This window comes from Pinus tabuliformis, chromosome 2_1, assembly GCF_031772625.1.
Source record: "Pinus tabuliformis cultivar Carrire ecotype Pingquan chromosome 2_1, CPIR1, whole genome shotgun sequence".
In the NCBI taxonomy this organism is placed as follows: Eukaryota; Viridiplantae; Streptophyta; class Pinopsida; order Pinales; family Pinaceae; genus Pinus; species Pinus tabuliformis.
This window is the reverse complement of record NC_142299.1, coordinates 532,617,431-532,629,776: the sequence shown is the minus strand read 5'-3', so window position 1 is coordinate 532,629,776 and position 12,346 is coordinate 532,617,431. Positions and strand designations below refer to the sequence as shown.

Below are 12,346 nucleotides of genomic sequence, written 5' to 3'. Positions count from 1 at the left end.
CTGGATCAAACTTGCGAGATTTGTTGTGGGTGGCCGGGTATTCAAGCTTTTAGCTCTCATCTATATCTCATGGTAGTAGGTTTCCTCTTCTGAACGACTCTCCCATGGGGTTCTGCATTTGTAAAGGTCTCCCGTGGTGGTGGGGTGTCTTCTCTCAGGGATTATGAGCAGTGTTTTGTTTGCGAGGGGTTGGAATCTGTGAGTTGGTGATTAAATGTTTCACCATCGGACTGGGTCTTGGTGTCTAGCAGCTTCCCTGGCTGGACTGGTTAATGCTTTTATGGCGTGGTTGGGGATTTTCCCTGTAGTCATAATTTAGGTGTGGGTTAGTATTTTATTTCTCATTTTTCCTTTTCCTGGTGCCATTGGCCTTGCTACGATGCATTCATAGTTGGGCAATGCTCGTTCCCTCCCCCCGATTAAGCGAATTTCTGCCAGTCTGGGTGGTCGAGGATCTCACTTGTAAGTGGATATGGATAAGAAGTATCTCCATGCTCTGCAGGGGTGGTCACATTGTTTGCAAAGGAGGTCGGGCGACTTTCGGGGCTCGTGGTGGTCATGGTGGTTCATCGGTTGGTCGTGGCGGGACATCTCACGGATTTCGATGAGGGGTGGGGGAACACGAAAAAGGGGCGCAGGCAACAAAGGGAAAGTGAGACGACCCAAGTGTGGAGTAACGACGAAACGTCATTTCTGTTTGGATAACTGTCAAGATTTGATCCCGTCTATACTGGACCCGCTGGAAACCTTTAAGAGGGTGCATCATGAAGAACGTGTAGCACTCACTGTTACATTGAACAAGATGCATTACTTCCAATGTCATGTTCTGGAACGAGTCGTGGTGGTATGGTGCAGTAAGAATTTCCTAATAGAGAAAGTGGAGAAGTTGGAGTCATGGATGGTGCACATCAAACAGCATGTATAGTGCCCCTTCCACCCTCCTCCTCCTCCAGCGATTGCTCTGAACAATCTTGCTTCTATTACTTCATATGATTGAGCATGGTTATAGGAGTTTTTCTTATTTTATATGTTTTTTGGTGATTTTGATCTCTAGCTGTTCTTTTGTTTCTTTGTCATATGCTGATCGCAGTAGTCAACAAACCTGGTCGGGGTGAGACTATCTGCATTTTGAAATCGATGTACCTCTTTTTTAATGAACGAATAGAATTTTGACTTAATTTTTTTATATAGCTTTTAATATTATATTAATTTAAAATTATAATAAAGTATGTTTAATTTAGATGCATGTTTAATATATATAAATTTAAAATTATTATTATTATTTAAAATTATCAATTAATTTTTGCATGAGAGTCAGTATTAAGCAACTTTATATTACACTTATTTTAATAGTTAATGTGAAGAAATTTTTGTTATAAATAACTATAACACAATCTAGAAGATAAATGATATTAGATGTGTATAGCTTTATAAGGAACTATTTGGCCATGTTATTTTGATCTCTTAGATCTTGCAATTTGAAAAGGTAGATAAATGATATTACACTTGTACATACTTATAGTGGGCTATTTGGCCAAATTATTTTGATATCTTTTAGATTTTGCAATTTGGAAAGCTATGGATACGTATCATGTTTAGTGGATGTTTGAATAGTGGGTGAAAAATAAAATTATTTGGTTATTTTTTAGTTTTTGTATTATGGAATTTTTTTGTAATATGAAAAAATCTTTGAGATAAAATTATTTGGATGTTTCTTAGTTTTGACAATATTGCAATTTATTTTATATACAACATTATGGGTATTAAATTTATTGGCATTCAATTATTTTATATTTGATTTGTTGGTAATTTATTTTTTATAAATTGGAAAATTAGTCAATTAAATATTATATATTTTGTTTAGAATATAAAAATTTAAAATATTGATATTGTATAAATTTTAGAAAATTATTGAAAATCTTGTAGATTATAAGGTGAGATTTTTATATAATGTAATCTAATTCAACATTATAATTATGCATTTGGAAATTGAATCCATTGTTTAGAATCAAGACATAATCCAAAATTAAAATAAGGCATGTAGGAGAGGCTAAGCTACTTCAACCACCTAATATGAAACATTTAGTAAAAACTCTAAAATATGGCTATGTCGTTCATAGGTAGCATAAGGAATTTAGACATTTCTGGTGGTGTGAAGTATTAGAATGACATCTTAAAGCAAGAGTTAACACGCAAAACAAATTTTGAGAAGTTAAAAAGAACTCAATGGTTCCAACTACCTACTTGAACTGAGTATTACGGTGCAACACATGTTACACGCTTTTTTTACTTTCACATACAACCACCAATTTATATTAAAACAGTCTTTATGATTTAAAGTAATATTTTTTTGACATGGTTAGACTTACTATGTACCCATTTTGCCTCCACAATTATTAGAATTTAAGTTGAATTTCCAAATTCTCTTTTTAATGAGATTCTTGTTGTGTAATACATTTACAAAATAATTAATTTATTTTTAATTAGATTTTAGTTGTGTAATACATATACCAAATTATAAGTTATTGATAATTGATTCTATTTTTATTATAAGTTATTTTTAATTAGATTCTAGTTATGTAATAAATATACACAATTATAAGTTATTGATGATTGATTCTATTTTATTATAAGTTTATGTTGATGTAATATTTCCCTTTTCATAATAACATAAGACAATGACACTTGTTTTTAAGCATATTTATATAATAAATATTTTACAATCAATTTTTTTTCTTTGATTAATAGCTATATATCCCCTTACATATCGCAACCATATGACTACCCCACTTTTAAATTGTATTTCCCTTAATTAATATGCATATGCCCCTATAAATATCACAACCATATACCTATATACACCTTTAAATCAACTGTCTTTCCCTTATTAATTGTCATATGCCCTGTACATATCAAAATCATATATGTTTCCCGATTTTTAAAGGATGGAAACATAATTTAGTTTTCTCAAATTCATATTATAAAATTTCCATATTCAAAATGAATCTTTTGCAATGTACTCATTTTGTCTTCTACAATGATTAGAATTCAATTACTAGATTCTAGATGTCTTCTAAATTTCCATATTAAGTTGCTAGTAATGTTAATATTTGTCTTTTTGTTTCTATGTAATTATTAGAATTCAACCATTACCTTTGTTCTTTGATACATGGTAAATTTAAAAAACTATAAATTGCTAGCAACTCTAATATTTATCCTTTATTTCTATTCTAAATGTATGTAAATATAATCTTTTTCTTTAACATAGGACACTATCCATATTTAATTTTCAAGCATATTAATAAAATAAATACCTTACAATCAATTGCTTTTCTATGAGTTAGTTGTAATAGTTCCTCTTATCTCACAAGCATATGCATAACCAATTGCAAAGAATAGGAACATATTTAGTTTTTCAAATTGATGACCTTTACATCCACCCCATCCAAGATCATGACATACATGATACAATAAGCTAATATTGTTGTAGACAAAATTTCTTTACAATTACAATAAAGTAAGTAATGAACAAAAAAATCATGCATAAGTTATATCATGATCTAAGACTCATGAAGAATGGGAAAATGTGTGATTGTTTTTCCGTTATGGGATATCCAGGCCCGCTAATTATCCAAACAAATATTTTATGAATATGCATCTTTTCCAATACTTTTATGATATAGATTTAAATATATAATTTATTAAAATATTAAATTTGTTTCCAAATATATATGCAATATATTTTATTTTAGGTTAGATTAGAAGTGGATATATATTATTTATTTACTATATATTTTTTTGGGTTTATTTAATAATATATATATGATTTTCTATTTGATAATACAATTATTATTAAATTTAATGTTTATTATATATTTTAATTTATGCATGTAAATAAGATTTAAAAATTCAGTATTCATAATTTTTAATTATTATTATTCTTTATTTTTTTATTATTATCAAATTTTAAATAATATAATAAAAACATTTACTTTTACCATAATTATTAAAACACATTATTTTGTGTATATGTCCGTAGGATTTAGAAATTCGCTACCCAGTATATTATTATTAATTTTTTCTCTTAATAATTATTTTATATTTTATATTTTAAAATTTATATAAATAATATTTTAATTTTAATATATATTATTTGAAAAAATTATTTTAATTAAAAAAATTATTTTTTCTCTAAATCATAAACCTTTAATACTTCAAAAGAATATTAAAGAAATATGAACATGGAAATAATTAGGGAATTGAAGCAACTTAAATTTTAAAATTAAATTAAATTAATTATAAAAAAAATAAAAATAAAATGTGGAACAAAAGTTAGGAAATATCCCTATTTGCTCTTGTGCTTTTTATGAAGAGAAAAGAAAAGTCATCATACTTCTTATTTGTTCTTGTGATATGAGATTTGGAATTAATATATAAAATCGAAATGAAAATAATATGATTATATGAATGAAATAGAAAACTTCATCAAATCATTAAACAAACTTACTACTTGTTTCCATTTATATTGGTTTATTATATGTAATTCTTTACAATGAATTTTTCCTTGTGAATTATCATTAGTCCTTAAGAAATTTTGATGTATTTGAATTTTATTGTTTATATCTCAGATATTATTTAAATAAATAAATAATTCATGTGTAGTAACTACTTTTTATTTGTTCCCCGGATGCAGGTGTCTAAGGCTGCTTTCATTGGGATGGGACTGGAGTGGGATGAGCAAAGCCGCCACGTGCCAACCCTGTACAACGGAGCCAGATCCATGTGGAGGGAGGATCACAAGCAGGTGGGTTTAACTTGGTTTAAGGGAATGTATGCTGGTGACATTAATACTCTGTTCACCTCCGCACGCGTTGCCTTGTTTCGGCTCTCGGCTCCCATGAATGACACAGTTATGGTGGGAGGGTCTCGAGGCAGGGAAGGTGCATATTAACCAGACTCCACCAAGGGTTTATTCTGCTGCTCCTTGTGTTGTGTTTGTAGGGCTCTGGCTCAACTAGCTCGAAGCCTTCATCTAATTCTCCGACTCCCGTTGCTGCTTTGCGCTCTTGTCCGATAGCTTGTGTGTTTGGTCTGAGACATATCTCTCCGGTGGTTTGTTCTGTAATCCATAAAGGCACTGTCTCTGCTGTCATGCCTCGACTCCGCCAAAGAATTCTCAGCCACAGAGGCACCTCTCAGGGCGCTCCTTCTCGCCCTTCTTCCGGTGATGCTACTTCGAGTCAGCACCCTTGCTCTTGTAGTGGAAGAGGGAGCATTTTGAGGCCCATCAATTTCTTGAACCCAGTTCCCTAGGTTCCTCGTCTTCGCCCTCCTTCAGCTCTGCAATCTTTACATTCAACTGCTCCCTGAACCGTCTTCGGATCATTGCCCATGTATCTGTGCTCTTTCTCAAGGAAGCCCAAGAAGAGGGCGAATCCAGTGTTCCTCGGGAGGACCAGGGAATAGTTCTGATGCCAATTGCAGGTTCCTCGCGAGACATGGAAATGCTGGACAGGAACGTCAATGACACAATGATGGAGCCTACGCCCCCGGTTTCGACTGCGAATGAAGAGGCCCAAGCCCAGGACCTGGCTGACGGTGGATGGTGCAGGATCGTGGAGGAGACTCCTGAAGTTTAAACCAAGCTTTGCAGCTTCTTTTCAGGTTATGCGGCCTAATAGCGAGGGATTTTTGTCAATACCGTCAATCTTTTTTATCTGTTGTTGTATTGAGGTCAATCATGTTTGTTTTTTTGTAAATCTGGCAAGCTCAGGAAGGCTAAATTGTTTTCCTCTGGATCCCCTGCGCGGGACTGCAAAACATGGTCTTGTCCAACATCTATGCTCTGGACACTTTCTGTTTCATGCTGCCTTCCCTTCTAGACAGCTGGTTCTTTTTGCTCGTCATGTTGTAATTTTACACTTTTAATGTGAATAATAGAAATAGTCTTATTTAGAAAAAAAAAAAAAAAAAACTATTTTTATTTGTTACCTTTTGTTTTTTCCAAATCAAACTATGATCTTATTTATCAAATAAAAATACGTTTCTTAAACATACTAAAGTAGAAGGTTTAATTTGACTAGCCAATTTGATATTATCAAAATAGATTGAATTATGTTTAATTTGTAGAGATATGTTCTACAATCTAACCAAATAAAAAGTAGTAAAATTATATAGTTTATTAATCAAATAGTAAATTAAATTAACTTATATTTCACATCTTCAACATTTGCAATGATTAATTTTATTTAAGAGCTTTCTATATATTGATGGTTGAAAGCACTTCTAACAAGCACCTTAGGAGAGAGATCTACAAAGTCAACTAGATAAACAAGAAGGTCTTATGTATCAAAAATATCAAGAAAGGTGTCCTTAGCCTCTTTTTCCTAATCTTTTGGGAGCCAAAGTATGTTTAACAATGTTCAAGTAAAGTTGTTCTTTTTTCCTGACAACGCCATCAAGTTTAGAGTTAGCTTGATCCCTTCGTTCCTTTGTCTACTAAGTTTCCATGGTAAGTTTGAATTGCATTTCCCTAAGGACCACTAAGTAACCTTCAATACTTTATGTGAATTTCTTAAAGAGAAAATGTGAAAAATATAAAAGAATGGATAAATTAATGTCTCTAACCCATTAAAATGGAAGAAACATCCATATGGGCCATAATCAATGGCGTCACTTGATTAGAAATAGATAGTTGCAAACAAGAGCTAGATAAATAGTCCACAAGACATAACTATATTTGATCGAAGAGATAAATAAATCATAAGATGAAGTTGAAGTTGATCCAAAAAAGTAGATAAGCAATGGAGAAGATAAAAAAAAAATCTTCCTCAGTTTATTAATGAATCCAAGAGGCCTTATAGACTTACAAATTCTCCAATTCAAAAACCCTAATCTAGGTATGTATGTCACTAAAAGTTACAAAATAATATAAAATGGATATGCACAAACTCCAGGATAGAAAGAGATGCCTTTATATGTAACTCACACGATTAAATGATAGAATAATGTAGGTGCCCCTAGAAGGATGGGACCCCAAGGGGGTGGCACATCTCAAGCATTGGATTGCCTAGTTGAGTTGATTGGTTGAAGGTTGGGCCCTTAAGAGGGTAGCACCCCTTAAACATTGTGTTGCCTAGTTGATTTGGTTAGTTAGCTTCATCTTGAATTGAACCATGCCCCTTAATATCTAGGCTTATTGGATGGTTGAATAACTTCTTGGGTTGGATATGTTGACTAATCCCTCTTTGGGCACTATGTTGGTGGGGATGTCTTTCTTCCTCATAATTCCTCTTAGTTTAAGTGGAAATCATCCTCACTTTCTCTTCATTTTGAAATGGTGTTAGGCAAATGGGATGAAAGGTGCAATGTATGAGGAAACTCACCTTTCAATGTATGAGGAAACTATTGTTGTGTTGAGTGATTATGATGTTAAGGAATGAATTTCTAGTCCGAAAAATGATGTACTTAGGCTATGAATGCTCCAATGAGATGAAAAATCCTTGGGTATTAAATAAAAAATGCAAAGAAGAGAATTTGTGTCAATGAGATTAAAAAGTACAGTGTATGTAGGTTATTTGATCAATGTAAGAGTTTTATTTCTACTTAATCTAAAAGCAATGAGCTTGATCAAAGGCTTGGAGGAGTAAGATTATCTTTGAAATGTGCAAGCGAAGGTGGGGATGAAGGGAGCTCTTCTTTGGCTCAATGGTCTTATAATAATGAGAGTCTCCAACAATCACCACATCACACTACCATATATTCTTTAAGAAAGTGATTCCTAGATACATTGCTAGGGCTTCGACCTCATTATTAGATATATGGCCTAATCCCCAAGTGAATTTTATTTTCTAATTTCCTTGAGGTCCTTGAATGATCCCTCTACACTCATTATCCCCCTGCATGCTTCAACAATCTCATAATGTTAAGCTACATCACATATCTGATTAGATGCAAAGTTGGTTATGTGTTTGCATTTGATTTTATTAAGAGCCCAGATTTAGATATGGACAAGATAATACATCCACTCCATCCAAGATCCTGGCATCCATGCTATTGTAAAGTAATATTGTTGTAGTCAAGCCTTCTTTTTAACTACAATCATATAAGAATTTCAGAACAAATATTATGCATGAGTACAATTTTATCATGATCTAAGATTCTTGAAAGGTGGAAAAATATCCTTAGGGATTTCATCCAATTCCAAATCGACCTAGATCATGATTTTTTTATTTTTATTTTGTTTATTTATTTATTTTTTATTATCATAGACCTAAACTAATGTGAACTCTCACTTTCTATATCATTATATTTCAATAATTAAAAAAAAATTGTTACAAGATTAAACGACTTATCCATATCCATCAATACATAGAAGTTATACCATACCTTATCTTAACAAACATTATATGTTTAAATGTACACCTAGGCAATGTACAATACAAATTAACTAAAATTAACCATAAAAAATATGACAACTAACATTTTGTTCAACTTTTAAAGAACAAAGAGAGTTGTATCACATCAACATTAATGATCTCTTCTTGTTTTTTTCCACTTTAAGGTTGTGATAAATTCGATTACATTGTATTCATATAACATCTAGAAAATTCTATTAACTTATAATAATAATGATAACAATAACAATTTATTTTTTAAAATCAAATAGATGTATGAAACTCTTTTCATTGTGAAACAAGGGAGGGGCCTTCACACAACAATTTCAAGTCTACTAAAATCTATAAAAGTGTAAATAAATATTTTCAATTTTGTAAAAATTTAAATAATTTAAAATAATTACACATTTTTCTCAGGCACAATGTAGCTAGTAGATGAATTTTTTTTTTTCAGATTGACTTATTTATTATTTAAATTACGTTTTTTAATCCATAAATAAATTCAGCACCATAAAAATCTCTAGAAACACTCCATTTCTATAAATTAAACAACTTAAACAAATTTTATAAAAATTTCTTCCAAATTTTTAATTAAAATTACTTATATATATATATATATATATATATATATATATATATATATATATTAAAAAAACACTATCTCTCGATTAAACTAATTTTTATTTTAGAAGAGCAATCTATTCTATCTATATCTATATATTCTTAAAAAGCACTATCTCTCCATTAAACTAAATTTTATTTATTTTATGAGAGCAATCTAGAGCAATCTATTCTATCTCTCAGTTAAACTAAATGTCATCTATTTCATCTATTTGTTTTATCAAAGAAAATAATTCAATGAAAATCAAAATCTATCACCAACCTAGCAATAAACCACATAAAAAACAAAGCAATCCAGGAAGTTGGGAAAAGCTCATAACCAACGAGTTACTCTGAACGTGTCAATGCTCTTTCAGTTATGGAATATTCAGTCCCCATAATTATCCAGACAGATATTTATGCGTAGCTGGTATTTCTGGGTCAAACGCAACCTCAAGTATATATATACACGTCTGTTATTCACATCCTCAGGGTCCTCTGCCTGTTATCGACCTAAATATTTTTTCGGTTAACGAGAAGAGACTCAGCGATTTCTGTGGTTACAGATAGACAGGTATGTTTTCTCCATGCTCCTATTTGTTTTTATAAGGTTGCTTTTCTTGATCTCTGTGTTTGGAACTCTGCACTGCAATGGTTCTGCTCAGAGTCTTATTTTTCGAGGATTCTGTTTATCAAAATAGTTTTACGAGATTTCTTTTCTACCAACAGAATTTGTTTCTGTGTAGAACTAGGGTTTTGGATTTCCTGGTTTGATTTAAGATTGCCTGGCAATTTTAGTTTTTACACTTCAATTTATTGGGTAGCTTTCTGAATCTGGCGGCTCTGTTTTTTCAGTATCTCTGGAGCGAAAATGCTGTCAGTGTCGTCAGTAATCCCACAGGAAGCAAAGTCTTCTCTCTTTGCTGTCTGTTCGTCTTCCGAATTTAGGGAAAATCTCCATTTCTGTGTCTTCCTATAGCCCTGCAAGGGTTTCTGTTTATTAAATTCAAATTAGAAGAGGAACCGAATTTGGAGTTCTGGGGCTAGGGTTTTCTTTACAGGAGGTAGAGAAATGCCTAGTGTAGAATATGACACCTGTGAGAAGGACAGGGAACCTTTTGTGGAACTGGATCCCACTGGTAGGTATGGTCGCTATGAAGATTTGCTGGGCCGTGGTGCCATGAAGAAGGTATACCGAGCTTTTGATCAGAAAGAAGGTATTGAGGTTGCTTGGAACAAGGTGCCTCTGCAAAACCTAGATGATGCTTCCATACAGAGGATCTATGCAGAATTCCGTCTGTTGAAATCTCTGAGGAACAAGAACATAATTATGCTCTACAATGCATGGCTGGATAGAAAGACAAGTCATGTGAATTTCATTACCGAGGTCTGTACCTCAGGTACTCTGAGAGAGTACCGCCAGAAGCACCGTCATGTCTCCATGAAGGCTTTGAAGAATTGGGCACTTCAGATACTGGGAGGATTGCATTATCTTCATAATCATGACCCTTGTGTAATTCACAGAGATTTAAATTGCAGCAATATTTTAGTGAATGGCAATAGTGGCGTTCTGAAGATTGGGGATCTGGGTCTTGCCACTAAAGTGGGAAATGATCGTTGTGCACACACTGTCCTCGGTACTCCGGAATTCATGGCCCCAGAATTATATGAGGAGGATATAATGAGCTTGTAGATATTTATTCTTTCGGCATGTGTTTGCTGGAGATGGTTACTTTAGAAATTCCTTATAGTGAATGCCGTAGCGTTGCTCAAATTTATAAGAAGGTGAAATTTATAAGAAGGTGAGTTCTGATATAAGGCCTGCAGCATTGGAAAAGGTTACCAATCAAGAAATGAGACAATTTATTGAAAAATGCCTGGCGGCAGCACCGGTGAGGCCTTCTGCTGCAGAACTTCTGATTGACCCATTTTTCAAAGGAGTACAAGCATGAACCTATTAGATGCCAAGTTGTTTTACTGAACAAGATAGATGGATTTCTGTCTATTTATTTTGCCAATTTACTTTTGAGATCTGCCCACATTCTTTCAAGAGTTAATGTGAGGAAAAGTTGTTATAAATAACAATAACACAATGTAGAAGATAAATGAAATTATGTCTATAGATTTATAATGGCTCATTTTGCTACATTATTTTGATATCTCTTAGATTTAGCAATTTGGAAAGATAGATAAATGATTTTAGATGTGTATAGATTTATTGTAGGTTATTTGGCCAGATTTTTTTGCTATCTCTAATATAAAATTATTTGGATTTTAGTTTTATTTTTATTTTTTGTGATATGGAAAAGTATTTTTTATTTGTAAGCTACGGTAGATCTATTAATTATAAACATATAAAGTACAAAACAAAGGAGCCTCAATCTGCCCCGAGGGGAAACCAGATCTGTTGGCTCCTATCCTTCCGAGAGTCAATGAAGTTATCATTTTGAGCATTGTTCAGTATCACAAGACCAAAAAACCTCTTTCCCCCAATTGTCCAAAAAGTAAACCAGTTTTTCTCAGTCCTACTGTTCCTACCCAGAGAACTGTTCATATCTACTATAGACCCAAAAAACATTTTCATATCTACTATAGACCCAAAACACAGAATATTGACTTTCTAAACAGAAAAAGAAACAGGGAACCAGCCTTTTAATTCTCTGCATATCCACGATCCCTTGCGTTGCTGTCTCTGTCTTTCTTCATCTCCGTCAGCATTGTTTTAATTTCTTTGAGGAGTTCGTTCTGCTGTCGCACCAGCTCCTCCAGGCTTGCAGCTTCCTGTTTTGCAGTCGCTGATGCTTGCGCAATCTCCAGCATTTCCGACGCCACCTGCTCCAGGGCTTTGGCAAGGAGGTGTTTGAGGACCCAATATGTATGCAGGGCACGGCGGTACATAGTTAGCCTGCCTCGCGTGTTGCCAGGGTCTGGCAGCTGCGAGGCCCATTCGTTCATTTCCGGGTCCGAGGGCTCTTCTAAAACCCTCGCCTCCATCGCGTCCATGATGTTTCTGATGTCCGCATTGGTCTCCACGTTGTATGCTTGTTCCGCTTCATGCATTGCTGTGCTGGTCGTCCTGTTACCCCTCCTTCTCCTTTTCGGCGTCCTGTTACCTTCGTCTGCGCTTGTGGGTTGCCGGGTTTGACCTCTTCCCCTCTGCTCCTGCTTCTTCCGCCCTCTTTCTTTTCTAACTTGCCTCGGTCCCCTGCTGCTCTGGCCCGAATCGAACTGTTTCCCTTTGCAGTCTTCTCCTTGCCTGTAATCCATCTCCTCAGAGCTCTCTATTTCAATTCTCACGCAATCTTGCTCAAAGTGCCTTCCCTCTGCCGCTTCCTTTCCTTTTTGGCCCG

At 33.7% G+C, this 12,346-nt stretch overlaps 1 pseudogene; it reads left to right on the top strand.

Annotated features, from left to right (window-relative positions):
* Positions 1 to 10,068: 10,068 nt before the first annotated feature.
* On the top strand, positions 10,069 to 10,957 carry LOC149201350 (putative serine/threonine-protein kinase WNK11 pseudogene; annotated as a pseudogene).
* The last annotated feature ends 1,389 nt before the right edge of the window (positions 10,958 to 12,346 follow it).